The following is a 15,333-nucleotide window of genomic DNA, read 5'->3' on the forward strand; positions in this document are numbered from 1 at the left end:
AGAAGACCCATATAAACAAAATAATGAATGAAAAAGGTGACATAACTGCAGATCCTGAAGAAATTAAAAAAATTATAAGAGGATATTATGAACAACTGTATGGCAACAAACTGGATAATGTAGAAGAAATGGACAATTTCCTGGAAACATATGAACAACCTAGACTGACCAGAGAAGAAATAGAAGACCTCAACCAACCCATCACAAGCAAAGAGATCCAATCAGTCATCAAAAATCTTCCCACAAATAAATGCCCAGGGCCAGATGGCTTCACAGGGGAATTCTACCAAACTTTCCAGAAAGAACTGACACCAATCTTACTCAAACTCTTTCAAAACATTGAAAAAAATGGAACACTACCTAACTCATTTTATGAAGCTAACATCAATCTAATACCAAAACCAGGCAAAGATGCTACAAAAAAGGAAAACTACCGGCCAATCTCCCTAATGAATATAGATGCAAAAATCCTCAACAAAATACTTGCAAATCGAATCCAAAGACACATTAAAAAAATCATACACCATGACCAAGTGGGGTTCATTCCAGGCATGCAAGGATGGTTCAACATAAGAAAAACAATCAATGTATTACAACACATTAAAAACTCGAAAGGGAAAAATCAATTGATCATCTCAATAGATGCTGAAAAAGCATTTGACAAAATCCAACATCCCTTTTTGATAAAAACACTTCAAAAGGTAGGAATTGAGGGAAACTTCCTCAACATGATAAAGAGCATATATGAAAAACCCACAGCCAGCATAGTACTCAATGGTGAGAGACTGAAAGCCTTCCCTCTAAGATCAGGAACAAGACAAGGATGCCCGCTGTCACCACTGTTATTCAACATTGTGCTGGAAGTGCTAGCCAGGGCAATCCGGCAAGACAAAGAAATAAAAGGCATCCAAATTGGAAAAGAAGAAGTAAAACTGTCATTGTTTGCAGATGATATGATCTTATATCTAGAAAACCCTGAGAAATCAACGATACACCTACTAGAGCTAATAAACAAATTTAGCAAAGTAGCGGGATACAAGATTAATGCACATAAGTCAGTAATGTTTCTATATGCTAGAAATGAACAAACTGAAGAGACACTCAAGAAAAAGATACCATTTTCAATAGCAACTAAAAAAATCAAGTACCTAGGAATAAACTTAACCAAAGATGTAAAAGACCTATACAAAGAAAACTACATAACTCTACTAAAAGAAATAGAAGGGGACCTTAAAAGATGGAAAAATATTCCATGTTCATGGATAGGAAGGCTAAATGTCATTAAGATGTCAATTCTACCCAAACTCATCTACAGATTCAATGCAATCCCAATCAAAATTCCAACAACCTACTTTGCAGACTTGGAAAAGCTAGTTATCAAATTTATTTGGAAAGGGAAGATGCCTCGAATTGCTAAAGACACTCTAAAAAAGAAAAACGAAGTGGGAGGACTTACACTCCCTGACTTTGAAGCTTATTATAAAGCCACAGTTGCCAAAACAGCATGGTACTGGCACAAAGATAGACATATAGATCAATGGAATCGAATTGAGAATTCAGAGATAGACCCTCAGATCTATGGCCGACTGATCTTTGATAAGGCCCCCAAAGTCACCGAACTGAGCCATAATGGTCTTTTCAACAAATGGGGCTGGGAGAGTTGGATATCCATATCCAAAAGAATGAAAGAGGACCCCTACCTCACCCCCTACACAAAAATTAACTCAAAATGGACCAAAGATCTCAATATAAAAGAAAGTACCATAAAACTCCTAGAAGATAATGTAGGAAAACATCTTCAAGACCTTGTATTAGGAGGCCACTTCCTAGACTTTACACCCAAAGCACAAGCAACAAAAGAGAAAATAGATAAATGGGAACTCCTCAAGCTTAGAAGTTTCTGCACCTCAAAGGAATTTCTCAAAAAGGTAAAGAGGCAGCCAACTCAATGGGAAAAAATTTTTGGAAACCATGTATCTGACAAAAGACTGATATCTTGCATATACAAAGAAATCCTACAACTCAATGACAATAGTACAGACAGCCCAATTATAAAATGGGCAAAAGATATGAAAAGACAGTTCTCTGAAGAGGAAATACAAATGGCCAAGAAACACATGAAAAAAATGTTCAGCTTCACTAGCTATTAGAGAGATGCAAATTAAGACCACAATGAGATACCATCTAACACCGGTTAGAATGGCTGCCATTAAACAAACAGGAAACTACAAATGCTGGAGGGGATGTGGAGAAATTGGAACTCTTATTCATTGTTGGTGGGACTGTATAATGGTTCAGCCACTCTGGAAGTCAGTCTGGCAGTTCCTTAGAAAACTAGATATAGAGCTACCATTCGATCCAGCGATTGCACTTCTCGGTATATACCCGGAAGATCGGAAAGCAGTGACACGAACAGATATCTGCACTCCAATGTTCATAGCAGCATTATTCACAATTGCCAAGAGATGGAAACAACCCAAATGTCCTTCAACAGATGAGTGGATAAATAAAATGTGGTATATACACACGATGGAATACTACGCGGCAGTAAGAAGGAACGATCTGGTGAAACATATGACAACATGGATGAACCTTGAAGACATAATGCTGAGCGAAATAAGCCAGGCACAAAAAGAGAAATATTATATGCTACCACTAATGTGAACTTTGAAAAATGTAAAACAAATGGTTTATAATGTAGAATGTAGGGGAACTAGCAGTAGAGAGCAATTAAGGAAGGGGGAACAATAATCCAAGAAGAACAGATAAGCTATTTAACGTTCTGGGGATGCCCAGAAATGACTATGGTCTGTTAATTTCTGATGGATGTAGTAGGAACAAGTTCACTGAAATGTTGCTATATTATGTAACTTTCTTGGGGTAAAGTAGGAACATGTTGGAAGTTAAGCAGTTATCTTAGGTTAGTTGTCTTTTTCTTACTCCCTTGTTATGGTCTCTTTGAAATGTTCTTTTATTGTATGTTTGTTTTCTTTTTAACTTTTTTTTTCATACAGTTGATTTAAAAAAGAAGGGAAAGTTAAAAAAAAAAAAAAAGAAAGAAAAGAAAAAAACAAGGAAAAAAAAAAAAGATGTAGTGCCCCCTTGAGGAGCCTGTGGAGAATGCAGGGGTATTCGCCTACCCCACCTCCATGGTTGCTAACATGACCACAGACATAGGGGACTGGTGGTTTGATGGGTTGAGCCCTCTACCATAAGTTTTACCCTTGGGAAGACGGTTGCTGCAAAGGAGAGGCTAGGCCTCCCTGTATTTGTGCCTAAGAGTCTCCTCCTGAATGCCTCTTTGTTGCTCAGATGTGGCCCTCTCTCTCTGGCTAAGCCAACTTGAAAGGTGAAATCACTGCCCTCCCCCCTACGTGGGATCAGACACCCAGGGAAGTGAATCTCCCTGGCAACGTGGAATATGACTCCCGGGGAGGAATGTAGACCCGGCATCGTGGGATGGAGAACATCTTCTTGACCAAAATGGGGATGTGAAAGGAAATGAAATAAGCTTCAGTGGCAGAGAGATTCCAAAACGAGCCGAGAGATCACTCTGGTGGGCACTCTTACGCACACTTTAGACAACCTTTTTTAGGTTCTAAAGAATTGGGGTAGCTGGTGGTGGATACCTGAAACTATTAAACTACAACCCAGAACCCATGAATCTCGAAGACAGTTGTATAAAAATGTAGCTTATGAGGGGTGACAGTGGGATTGGGAAAGCCATAAGGACCACACTCCACTTTGTCTAGTTTATGGATGGATGTGTAGAAAAGTAGGGGAAGGGAACAAACAGACAAAGGTACCCAGTGTTCTTTTTTACTTCAATTGCTCTTTTTCACTCTAATTATTATTCTTGTTATTTTTGTGTGTGTGCTAATGAAGGTGTCAGGGATTGATTTAGGTGATGAATGTACAACTATGTAATGGTACTGTAAACAATCGAAAGTACAATTTGTTTTGTATGACTGCGTGGTATGTGAATATATCTCAATAAAATGATGATTAAAAAAAAAAAAAAAAAGATGGTGAATGCAGAGAATAAATTTCAGATATTTGGTAATGAAATGGGGGTGAGCCCCTTATTTGAGATGCTTTGTTTCACTATTTTGAAATATATAGAATTTCCTTTATATTTTTTCTGTTTTTATTTGGATCAGTCTAGAATGCCTGCATGAATGGTTCAAGGAAAATTTTTTGAAGAGACTTTGTTTTAATACTATGGTCTCTTAGGACGTCTTTGAAGTGACAAAAGTGCTGTCCAATAGAACTTTCTGCAATGAAGGAAATGTTCTGTATCTGTGATGTCCAGTATGATAGGCAATAGCAACATGTAATTAGTGAGCACTTAGAATGTGGCTAGTATAACTGAATTTTTCATTTATTTCACCTAAAAATTAATTTAAATTTAAACAGCCAAGTGTGGCTTGTATCTATCATACTGGACAGCACAGATCTAGAGAATTATACACTCCAATTAATAGTAAAAAAAAAAACCTTGTGCAGGGAAAGAAACTTGTGGTTTACTACCTGGCTGAATTGTAAATGGCTTCCATATATTCATAAAAATATATAAAGCATTGAAAATTGATCTTACCAAATTTAAAATATAACTACAGGGTAACCATAAAGTCAGGAAACATAGATAATAGTATTTTATCATGTGCAGGATTGCAATACCAATAAAAATCATCTGGTGTATTTGTCTGTGTTTCTAGACTAGGTGGTCACTCCATACACTGAGAGGAAGGGGACTTGGTGGAAGCCAGAAGAGGAAAGAGAACTAAATCCTCATCGTTGTGGTTACAAGTCAATAAATAATGCCAAAAACTGAAAAATACAGAAGTTGCAATACAAGTATGCTATTTAAAGAAATGGTAGTAAATACCAAATAATCAGTTAAAGGAGGTAAAAACAGTTGCTTCTGGAGAATGAGTGCAGGGGACTGCTCTTTATCATAACAAACTTCTTAAAATGATTTGACCCAAACAATGTGAGTATATAACTTTGATTTAAAAATGTTTTAATTAAAACAAAAACTAAAAGTAGATGTTTTAAAGTAGCTGAGAGGAGAAAAAAGATGGCATTTCCTGCACAGTTGAATTTATGGTTAAAGATATTGAATATTCTAAGTGTGAAGAAGAAAGAGAGAAAGATCACTGTGCAAAAGGTAAACCTTTAGCTGACCCTAAAGAATAGGAAGGATTTGAACAGGCAATGAGAACGGGGGAAAGATTTGCAGAGAGAGGAGAGAAGGTAAACAAAATCGAAGAGGTGTGTGTTTTCATTCTTGTGTGGGCCACTAACAGACATCAGCCTAGGTAGGATGCAGTGTTATTTCTCCAAATCATGGTCATCTAAGAGCCTTTACTGAAATGTCACAATTTGCAGAATCACCATCTATTATCCCTTGTTCCCATTCAGACATATCCCAAATCCTCCTTATTCAGCCCTAATGGATTCTTGTTTCATTTTATGCTTATGATGTTTATAAGTCCTCCAGATAATCTCCACTCCTTCACAAAAATGAAAGAGGTTAGGACTTAGTTTTGAATAATGGTCCCTTTGCCCTTCTTGCCATCTATTGGGAGGTTTGTTGGTACCTTAATTCTGGTAGAATATGAACCCTACCATTCTGGTGTGCAAGGTCCAGTAAAGTAGTAGAGCCAATGACAGGAAAGCAGAAGGTGTGTCCTCGTGTTTAGAAGTAGGAAAGAAAAGGAAAGGAAAGGGTTTCCTGCAAGGGAGGAGTGGGAGATAAGGGCAAAGAGGTGAGTTGGAACATGAAAGTTTGAGGACATTTGATTTCCCCTACAGGCAATACAAAGCTCTTGAAGATAACTGAGCAAATTCAGGGCACAACGTAATCTATCAGTAAAGAGCAAGATGAATTTCAACAGGGAGAAACTGGAGTTAGGGACCCACATTAACAGGCTGCCGAAGTGATAGGGGAAGGAACCAAGGAAGAAGCAGAAAAGGAAGAGAAGGAATTAATTTGAGAGACCAAGTATCCTGGACATGGAAGTGAGGGAGAGAGAGGAGCAAAAAGTAACTCTGAGTCTGGGGATGTGGGAAAATGGAGCTAGCATTGACCAAAATAGGAAAATCAGGAGGCGGAGCCAGGAAGGGGACTGAGGAGTTTAGTGTAGTTCCTCTTGAGGTTCACATGAGGCAGACTCTCCCGGTGCAAATGTCCAACTGTCAGAGATTCAGACCAGGACCTCATTAGAGAAGTGACTGGAAGTCAGCAGTGAAATCATCTCCCAAGTGTGGCAGTGGGAGTTTTTACTGGGGGCCTGGGGAGCCTACAAGAGTTTGTAGTAACTTCTGTGGGGAGCCTGGCTTAAGCAGTACAAGGAAGGCTAACCAGATGAGAGACTAACCAATGAGAGGCAACAAGGGCTGTGATATCACATAACAAGACTACAAGAGATTCAAATGTATTGAAGAGGTTACATTTTTTAAATGCACAAAATTTAATGGAAAATTGTGAATATAAAAAATTTGAATGTAAAATTTAATTACAATGCCAGAGTCAATAATGCAAAAATAAAAATCTTAAACTAGTAAGAGACTAGTAGTTAAGAGACTAGAGTTTTAGTTCTGACCTTGTCACTAGCTAGTGGCTTTAGTCAAGTTAGTAACAAGTTTACAATAACAGATAACATTGATGTAGTACTAGCCACATCCCAAACACTTTTATGTAGTAACTTAAATGATTCTCACAAAGATTCTAAGATGTAGGTACTATCATTATGCTCATTTTACAAATGACAAAATTGAGTAATGTGTCCAAAGCCAACCAGGCATTCAAACTCCAACAGTCTGAAATCAGAGCCCACGTTCACATGTCAGTTAACCTCTCGAAGACTCAACTTCTCATCTAGAAATTGAGAATGTGGGATTAAAATATCTGTAGAGTCCCCTCAAATTTTAATATTGCGTGAGTTTATAGATTGAGTATTATTCAGAATCGAAATTGGTTTATGTAAATGAGCAGCAGAGGGCAGCAGAGAGCACACTAAGGCAGCTTTTGAAAGATCACTAAAGCTTCACGGAGAGTAAAATAATACATAAAAGTTCTAAACAAAAATTATCTGTACATTAATGCATTTAATCCTCATGACAACCCTTTAATGTACAATTAGAATAAAAACAGTGCATCACATGATGGCATGTTAAAATTTTTAAACAGAGAAACAGAGAACAATTATTTGGGTTTTTTTAAATTAATTGTTGGTATTTTTTCTTAATTCTCAGTGATTATCTGTAAAATTCTTATAAGGCATCACTATTTCGTCAAAGGTATTATAAAACATATACTTCAAACAAATGTTAACATATTTCTTAGACTTCTCACCTGCGACGCTAAAACTTAAACTTATGAATTACTTCAATTGTTCAAAGACATTTTATCACATGAATTTGTTTCTCATAATAGATAAGCTATATATATTTAGATTTCTCCATGACTGGCTTAGTGTGAAGGAAAAGATAGTCAAGGACATTTGCAGATGAGATGTTCTAAGCAAATTTAGCCTGCATTAATCATTACCAGACAGGGGAATACCAAAATTAACCTATGTGCAAATTCACAACTTAGAAATAAGGGCTGACAGTGCAGCACCTTGTAAATCATTTACTTGGATTTCAGAAGAAATTGCAATAAAATTTCTTCCTTCTAGTCTAGCATTTACATAGTTTCCCAGAAAACTGTTGTTATAACTTTTGTATATAGATGCACTTTTACTTTACACCCAAACAACACAAACAGGGAGTCAAAGAAAAAACCTAAAGGGGGAAGAACTTTATGAGAGCATTTGGAAAAGCCTAAGTTAGGAGGCAGCAAACATTTTCTATAAAGGGCCAGATAATAAATATTTGGGTTTTGCAGGTCATACGGTCTCTGTCACAACTACTCGACTCTGCCACTGTAGCACAAAAGCAGCCATAGGCAATATGTAAAAATGGATGAGCATGACTCTGTTCCAATAAAACTTTATTTCATAAAACAGGAGGCAGGCCGATTTGGCTCAAGGGTTGTGGCTGGCTGACTCCTGACCTAAGTCAAAAAGCAGATGCAATCTGACCCCCAGGGGTGTAAATCTCCCTGGCAACACAGGATATAACTCCCGGGGATGAATCTGGACCCCGCATCATGGGATTGAGAAAATCTTCTTGATCAAAAGGGGGATGCAAAATGAGATGAAATACTTTCAGTGGCTGAGAGATTTCAAATGGAGTTGAGAGGTCACTCTGGTGGACATTCTTATGCACTATATAGATAACACCTCTTAGGTTTTAATGCATTGGAATAGCTAGAAGTAAATACCTGAAACTACCAAACTCCAACCCAGTAGTCTGGACTCTTGAAAACGATTGTATAACAATGTAGCTTACAAGAGGTAACAGTGTGATTGTGAAAACCTTGTGGATTACACTCCCTTTATCCAGTGTATGGATGGATGAGTAGAAAAATGGGGACAAAAAACTAAATGAAAAATAGGTTGGGGGGGGTGATTTGGATGTTGTTTTTTACTTGTATTTTTATTCTTATTTCTATTTTTTTGGAGTAATGAAAATGTTCAAAAATTGATTGTGGTGATGAATGCACAACTATATGATGGTACTGCGAACAACTGATGGTACACTTTGGATGATTGTATGGTATGTGACGATATCTCAATAAAATTGAATTTTAAAAAAGCAGATGCAATGAGTTGGATACAACATAATAATAAAAGCAATTGTGTGTCAGGTGCTTTCCATTCATTACTCCTAGTATTTCAACAATGCTGAACATTATGTATTCTCATAATCTGTATTTTCCAAATGATTACACCAAGATTCAGATATGACAAATAAATAGCCTTCACAAGTTCCCAGAGCTACTAAGTACTAGAGGCAAGACTCGAGCCCAAGTTTACAAACTCCAAAGAGTGCTCTGTTCTTGATAACACATCACACTACGGCACAGTGGAGTACAGTTAATATCACACAGTCATGAAAACAAGCAATTAGTTCTTCTAGAGAAAGGGTATCAGCCTTGACTCCATTTAACAATAGCAGTACTTGCCGAACAAAGGAAAGAAGGAAGGAAGGTGGATTACAGAAAACGTTCTGAGGAGGACAGCCAGCACCCACCCTAGAGGGGCATCCCAGAGGGCCACAAGCATATCCCAATTGTACATCAATGCTCATATGTCTCCGAGGAATACAAATACTTTATCCTCTGGCTTTGTAACTGAAAATAATTGAAATCTGAGTCTAATCATATGAAAATTTTCCTTAACCATTTCCACTGCTAGAGCCTGGCATCATCTCATCCCTAATTTTACAACTGCCTTTTAACCTTTCTGGCCTGCTCCTCTCCAACCACTCTCCAAAGGTATATGACTATAATATTTTTGATGCCCTGTTTAGATATAAACAGCTCCCCACTGCCTCCAGGAAAAAGTCCATTTGCCTTAGGCCCTCATGATGTGTGGTCCTTTCCTGCCTTCTCATCCTCATCTCTGTCTGTTCCCATAGGACCTGGAACCCTCGTCATGCTGAACTCCTCCCAGTTCCCCAAAACACCATGCCCATCTTAGGCATTTGTATATTTTTCTTCTGTTCTGAGAGCCCTAGTTCCATGTCCAACATCTGTCCCCACCATCTATCCAGAATTCTTATTCCTAAATTAGAAGGGGATTCTAGGTTATTCTCTCCCCCACCCCAAAGTATATATCAGGACTACATGAAACTTCAGCAAAAACCACTTGCTAACTTAAACATTAAATAAATCATTGGACCAGTCCTTGGAATGAAGGAGTAGCAGGCAATAACATAAGGAAAGTGAGAAGACTGGGGATTGGTGAGAAGTGGGGGGATTTGGGATGATAAGGTGGCAGAAGAGTTTCTGCATCTGGAAGGACATTTTGGGCCCATGCAAATTAAGATTTCTGAAAGGCTGGATGAAGACAGGGGTGCAAAGAAGACACCAGCGGCAGCTACACACAAATGGAGCTGATGGGTTGGAGCTGCCTCCTGGCATCACAGGAGGTGACCTCATGGAAATAAAGACAGGAAAAAGCTGTTTACTGTCTCATAAAGGATCTTGGGCCTAACTACTTGGGGCGCAGTTTGGCTCTCACCAAGCAGCATGTTTGCTTATACAGATCTACCTTTTAACAGTTATGAAATATTACATATATAGGAATATTTTATTTTAGTAAATCATTTCTCATTACAGACACTGAGGTTTTTCTCACTTTTTCACTGTGTGTAAGCATTGTATATGCCTCCATAAATGTTTCCTTAGGCCAGATTTGGAGAAGCAGAATTACAAGATCATGGCTATTGCCAAATTGCCTTGCAAATAGCTAGGACCAATTTGTTGTCTCAACAGCAATGCTTGAGATTGTTTCCAATGACATTTTCCAACACATCATTATTGGTGTTTTTATTTAATTTGACAAACAGATGAGCAAGTTTATGCCTTAAATTTGAGGGTGACGCAAACTGTCTTGTTAAGATTATATGTTGGTGATATATCAGGGATGTTATTTTTAATACTTCCAAATTTTTACAACCCTCCTTTTCATCTCTTCACCTCTCTATTTCCCCTATGATCTAAATTCTAGATCCCATCATTCTAATCTAAATGTCATTTAAGACCTTATTGATTCTTAGCGCTTACAAATAAACCACTGAAGTTTTGAAATACTTGAATATTATTCTGTTCATAATCTAGTTATGATAATTAACCACATCTATATTAAAGGCTTTAATTTTTTTTTCAATGAATGAAACAAGAATTTTACCCAAATTAAGGGGTTTATTTAGGAAGGATCTCCCTGTCTAAAATAGCATCTGCAGTTTCCTTACTTTTATCTTTAAAAATACATGTTCTTCTCCCCCCTTCCATGGGACATGACTCCCAGGGATGTAAATCTCCCTGACTATGAAGGACAGGACTCCCAGGGATGAGCCTGGCCCTGGAATCATGGGATTGAGAATGCCATTTTGACCAAAAGGGGAAAAAGTAATGAAACAAAATAAAGCTTCAGTGGCTAAGAGATTTCAAGTGGAGTCAAGAGGTCAATCTGGAGGTTATTCTTACACATTACATAGATATTCCTTTTTAGTTTCTAGTGTATTTGAATAGCTAGAAGTAAATACCTGAGTCTGTTGAACAGTAATCCAGAAGACTTGATTCCTGATGATAATTGTATAACTATATAGCTTTTATCATGTAACCATGTGATAGTAAAAACCTGGTGATTGGCACTCCCTTTACCAAGTAAATGGGCAGATGAGTAACCAAAGACAAAAATATATAAATAATGGGGGGGTGGGGTAAGGGGTATAGGATGGTTTGGGTGTTCATTTTTATTTCTTTTTTTATAAATTTTTTTCTTTATTTTGGAGTAATGAAAATGTTCTAAAATTAATTGTGGTGATGAATGTACAACTATATGATGATACTGTGAATCACTGATTGTATACTTTGGATGGATTATATGGTATGTGAGTATATCTCAATAAAATCGCATTTAAAAAAAAACATGTTCTTTAAAGCTGGAAATAACCATTCACTCAATCACATACCTTAGATTATATTCCATCTATTATCTCATCTCTTACAGCATTTATTGACAGATGCTCTAAAGTATTACTCATCCTTATTTTAATCCCTGTTAATATATAATATATAATTTGGGATTATCTGCTCTTCTATCAAATATGAAATCTATCTTAATTAATGAATTAATTTGTGAAAGCCTAACTTGATGGTTAAGATAAAATAATCATTTTTTGAAAGGGCTCTGTTTCTATAATGACATCACTGAGTAAGTAAATAATTTTCTATGTGGTTCTGCTTAGATCCTTATGACTAATGGCAATAGCTACCTCCAAGGGCATTGTCTGGATATACGGATTTCCTTATTTCAAAACATGTAAATTTTGGTGCAGAAATATTAGTAAATGTATTTTGTCATAGTTTGGATGTCTATTGGTATCCTATTTTTTCATTCTTAAACCTTTTATCTTGAAATAATTTCAAACATACAGGAAATTTGCAAAAATAACACAAACCCATGCAGAGAACTCCAACATACCCACCAAGTACCCAGACCCACCAACTTTTAATACTTTGCCACATTTGCCCTATCTATCTACCTATCTATCTACCTATCTATCTATCTATCTATCTATCTATCACCTGTCTGTTGGCTTATTTTCTAAAATTTGAGAGCAGGTTGTAAACATCATGCTCCTTGAACACTTAATATTTCCATGTACATTTCCTAAGAACAATGATATTCACTTATGTAACCACCTTAAGTGCAGTTACCAAGTTCAAGAAATAGAACATTGATATGAAGCTTACAGTCTATATTCCAAGTTTTTCTTATGCTCTTATAATATCTTTTTGGGTCCTTTCTCCTCCATTATTAGGTCCAGTCCAGGATCATGTATTGCATTTAATTGTCACTGTCTCTATAGTTGCCCTTTTTTTTTAATTGTGAAAACATCTATACAACATAAACTCCCATCTCAACTACTCTCAAGCATGCCATTCAGTGGGATCAATCACAGTCACAATGTTGCACTGCCCTCACCAACAATCATTAGCAGGACTTTCCCATCTCCCCACATATCCTTTCTTGGCATCTCACAAATTGAAAAATTAAACATTATGATCATGCTTCTTATTTTTCTAGTGCTCTCATTTTGTGTCAAATTACGCTGAGTAATTCAACATCATAAATGTTAATGGTAATAGGCAGGACAACTAAATGCAATCCAAGATCCTTGATTGGATCTTGAATTTGAATTTAAAATAAAAAAAGGCTCTAAGACATGTGGATAATTGGGGAAATCTGAATATGGATCATATATAGTAATAGTATTGTACTGATGTTCAATTCCCTTGGTGTTAATAAATGTATTATAATTATGCAGAAGATTGCACTTATTCTTAAGCAATACATACTGAAGTAGTTGGGCCTTTTCTCCTCCATTATTAGGTCCAGTCCAGGATCATGTATTGCATTTAATTCTCACTGTCTCTATAGTTGCCCTTTTTTTTTAAAATTGTGAAAACATCTATACAACATAAAGTCAACTACTATATACTCTCAAACAATCTGGGGGGGGGTGGTCTCTGTATGTGTGTATGCGTGTGTGTGAGAGAGAAAGAAAGAGAGGGAGAGATAGAGTGTATGTCTGTAAATGTGGCAAAATGTTAACAACTGGTTAATCTACATGGTAGAAATAAGGTGCTCATTGTATAGTCTTTTCATTTTTACATAGGCTTGAAATATTTCAACATAGATATTGGGGGGGGTAGTTACTACAACCTTAATAGTTAATGAAGACACATTTACATTCTATGTTTGTTAAGAGCCAAGAGGGATGATATCTTGTATATCTAAGATATTTATATGTATGAGACTGGAAATGTTTCAGTGAGTTGATATAACTATTTAAAACATTGCTTTGTTTGAGATAACAGAATTGGTGCCCTACCTTTGTATATTCACAAAATTACCATTATTATCATAGGAATGTTGTGTAACTCAGGTTTCAAATACTCTTCACTTCTACGAGAGGCATCTCAAGCTCAGAAATACAATCTTCTCACATTGATCTATACAAGAAATGTTATAAAAATATCAACATGAACATTTGTACTAAACCAAGTCTATATACAAGCACAGATACACACACACACACACACACACACACACACAAGAAAATAACTGAGCAGGTCTAATGATAATTCAAAAGCCCATCCTTGCATGCACTATCTTTAATTCCAATAGGTAGGCTTTCCTCAACTCATCCAGGTAACAATTCAAAAAGCATCATTGCTATAGATCACATTCACTTTGGATATGTCCTGCCACATAGAAAACACTTACCACAAACTCACTAAACTGAATAATTCAGAGTCAAACCCAATTGGAATTTAACGTGACTGTATCATCTCTAAAACTCTTTCACTGTAATTGAATCTAAGACTTGTGTAGTGTTGTCCTAGCAAAATTCTGCTTAAGATTTTAGACCTTCTTTTAAAAACTCAGCACAATTAAAAACTGTGCACCATTTAGTGATAAAGAACTGAATAAATTATATAACATATACTTGATAAGACCTGGTTCAAAGTTCAGGTAAAAACAATGCCTTAAAAAAGATGCTTTAAAAATTTTTAATAAAAAAGATGCTTCAGAAATGTCCAAAATGTGAACTTAATAGGTAAGAGAAGGGAGGGTTTGGTTTGGCTTAATTTCTTTTTATCATACAACTCCACTGAATGCTTTCTTAGTACCCTCTCACCTCTGAGTCGGTAAGCTAGAAAATCATTTTAGACATCATAAGATTGGCTCTGAGTTCCAGTAATAAATGGCTAAGAAAATGTGAGAAAAGAAATTACAGAAAATGTTAGCAGAGCTATAGAAACTATTGCCTCCATATTCTTACCTTCAGTAATTAACCTGGTCCTCTGCGCAGAAACACAGCAATTGACCATATGCAAATGGCAAGTCAGCCTGTGCTCTTTCCAGAAATATTTGCGAGCTTTTGTTGAGTCTACCTTTCACTGATAATACTGAGAAACTAAGCTGCTCTTTGCATTGTTATTCTGTTTATAACTGATACTATGGGAAAAAAAAAGAGTTGGTTTTCCTCAAGTCTGATTTGTGCTAACAAAGCAGTGGGAAGTCCCGGAGAGGGTGTAATAACCGACAAACTCACATCGAGCCGCAGAATGGTGTTTCTTCCCCTTTTTTAAAAAATGAAACCTATCTATGAAACTGTCTCTTGTTAAAATAGTTTATTGCAACACATTATCTAAGGACCCTATCAACATTATTAATTTTACTCCTGAAACAATAAACTCTCTGGGACCCTTCTCCCAAAAGTGAGCGAAAGTCATATATGACTATAGAAAATTCTCAGTTTCATCACTAATCTACAATTTTTAAGAAGTATTAGTTTTCAATCATACTCATAATTTTTTTTAAATGAAAATGGAAAGTTTTCTCAATCAGATTAACAAAGATAAAGTATCGATAATAGAGTGTGGGCAACGTTGCGGAGAAACAGGCATTCTCCTATATTATTGGTGAGAATGTAAACATCTTTAGAGGGCATTTTCCCAGTATCTGTGAAAATTTTAAATATTCATACCTTTTGACCCAACAATTCCATTTCTATGAATTTATCCTGGTGATATATTTGTGCTTGTCACAAAGACATATGTGAAAAGATACTTAATGCAGCATTGTTTAAGATGGTAAACAACTGGAGAAAAAATATCCAGAAATAGGATATTGGTTAAAT

At 36.4% G+C, this 15,333-nt stretch overlaps 1 protein-coding gene across 8 annotated transcripts in view; it reads right to left on the bottom strand.

Annotated features, from left to right (window-relative positions):
* The window catches only part of TASL (TLR adaptor interacting with endolysosomal SLC15A4), a 301,857-nt gene that overhangs the window by 164,286 nt on the left and 122,238 nt on the right, over positions 1-15,333 (bottom strand). Inside the window, exons 1-2 of one of the 8 annotated variants that reach the window (XR_005214476.1) lie at positions 14,473-15,144; positions 13,519-13,639 (exon numbers count right to left, since the gene is read on the bottom strand). The exons of 5 other annotated variants lie outside the window; for them this stretch is intronic. The gene's annotated coding sequence lies outside the window, so the exon portion shown is untranslated. Of the gene's footprint in view, positions 1-13,518; positions 13,640-14,472; positions 15,145-15,333 lie in introns of those variants that run through there. 2 more of the 8 variants (XM_037820994.1, XM_037820990.1) reach the window with 2 other exon arrangements.

The sequence above is a fragment of the Choloepus didactylus genome, chromosome X (genome assembly GCF_015220235.1).
Source record: "Choloepus didactylus isolate mChoDid1 chromosome X, mChoDid1.pri, whole genome shotgun sequence".
NCBI classification, from domain to species: Eukaryota; Metazoa; Chordata; class Mammalia; order Pilosa; family Megalonychidae; genus Choloepus; species Choloepus didactylus.